The sequence below is a fragment of the Nansenia antarctica genome, assembly GCF_963989245.1.
Source record: "Nansenia antarctica genome assembly, chromosome: 9".
Lineage (NCBI taxonomy): Eukaryota > Metazoa > Chordata > Actinopteri > Argentiniformes > Microstomatidae > Nansenia > Nansenia antarctica.
Genome location: NC_137679.1, coordinates 14,882,514 through 14,884,769, shown reverse-complemented (window position 1 = coordinate 14,884,769; position 2,256 = coordinate 14,882,514).

Here is a 2,256-nt window from a genome sequence, read left to right as displayed (position 1 = left end):
AATAAATTTGATTTAATTTAAAAAGATATATATTATATTTATATTGAAGTCAACTGCTGATTATTAATTATTAATCTCTGTTTATTGGAGAAGGGGTAGGATTAAATAAGCTTATGCTTCTTCCTACTCCTTTTCGGACATGTGAAGTAAATAGTGTTTTTTGTTTTGTTTAGTTTTTTCTTGTTTTTGTTTTGTTTTGTTTTTCTTGTTTTTGTTTTGTCTTTTGTTGTTATAACTATTTCTCTCTGCACATGTTCGAAATAAATGCTTTCATTCATTCATTCATTCATTCATTCATTCATTAACACAGATGTAGCCACCCTGTACCTATAGTTGCGGTGGCTTAGTGGATAGCTAGTTGGACTGATGGTGATCTGAAGATCATGCGTCCAAACCCCACCTGGGAACACCGCCGCCGCCACCACTAGTGTGCCCTTGAGTAAGGCACTTAGCCCTAAGTTACTCCAGGGAGACCTAAAGATAAAAAGCATTTTTCCTAAATGATAAAAATGTAAATGTATTACATGGTGCTACTGTATTCACACACCAAAGTGCCCATATTTCACCACGGCACTGCCTGCCTGCCTGCCTGCTTAAGCCTCTCACCAGCTGTGAGGACAGCATGCAATTAACACAGCAATCTGTTCAAGAGCATCTGAGGCCACAGCGCCGCGGTCAGGCTTCTACAGTACACACACACACACACAGATTTGGACACATACTCACACAGATATGGACACACGTCGCTCACACATACTCACACAGATATGGACACACACACACACACAGATGGACATACACACAGATATGGACACACGCTCACACATGCTCACACATACTCACACAGATATGGACACACGTCGCTCACACATACTCACACAGATTTGGACACACGCTCACACACACACACAGATATGGACACACGCTCACATACACACGCTCACACACACACACACACACAGATATGGACACACGCTCACACACACACACACACACAGATATGGACACACGTCACTCACACATACACACACACACAGATATGGACACACACAGATGGACATACACATCGAGTTATGGACATCATCACACACACACACACACACACACACACACACACACACACATGCAGTCAGTTATGATGATGAGGCAAACTGACATGGCTGTTTAGCCAACATCGCAGAGCTCCAACATAAACAGACACAAATCCCCCCCCTCCTTAATACTATGTTTAGTCATTCAGAAACCTGCCATTCTCGTGTCTCATTCTGTCGCTCTCTTCCCCCCTCTCTCCCCCTTCTCTTCCCCCCTCTCTTCCCCCCTCTCTCCCCCCTCTCTTCCCCCTCTCTCTTCCCTCTCTCCCCCTTCTCTTCCCCCCTCTCTTCCCCCCTCTCTTCCCCCTCTCTCCCCCCTCTCTTCCCCCCTCTCTTCCCCCTCTCTCTTCCCTCTCTCCCCCCTCTATTCCCCCTCTCTTCCCCCCCTCTCTTTCCCCCTCTCTTCCTCACACCCACACACTCCTAGGTGGAGCTCAAGCGTCTAAAGAAGGAATTCCACTCGTTCTGTGTGGTGTGTCAGAGCTGTCTGTCAGTGGGCCAGGCTGAGATCAGAGACCAGGTGAGATCAGAGACCAGGTGAGGTCAGAGACCAGGTGAGAGCAGGGGGGGGGGGACGACAATCTGACAAGGATGACAACGACGGGCTGTTTTTGTAAGGCTGCTCCAAACTAGTTGGTAGAGCTGTCTGGTATGGTAGCAGTCGTCACCCAGTGTGGGTGTGTGGGGGGATGATGTGTGGAACTCGACTGTGTGTGCGCATGCGCGGGGGTAGTGGTGGTCTACTCTAGTGGATAGTGAGTTGGACTGGTGATCGGAAGGTTGTGAGTTCAAATCCTGCCTGAAACACTAGTGGGCTCTTGAGTCGCTTTGGATTAGAAGCGTCTGCTAAATTCTAAATTCCTATCATCTCCCCAGGCGTTTGTGCTGCTGTGTGACCTGTTGCTGCTGCTGGGTGTGGGGGCGATGAGGTCTCAGCCCGCCCTGCGCACGCTGGCCTACCCCCCCTCCGACTCCCTCCGCTCTGAGATGGCCGCCTTCCTCCTGGACTATGTCTTCACTGAGCCTGAGGATGACGAGCTGCTTGGTAGGGAACATTACCTTACGTTACCAACATTCTCTCTCTCTCACCCATCCTTCCTGTCAATCTCTACTGACTCTATTGCAGTAAAAATAAAAATATGAGTGGGACTCGTAAAAAAAAAAA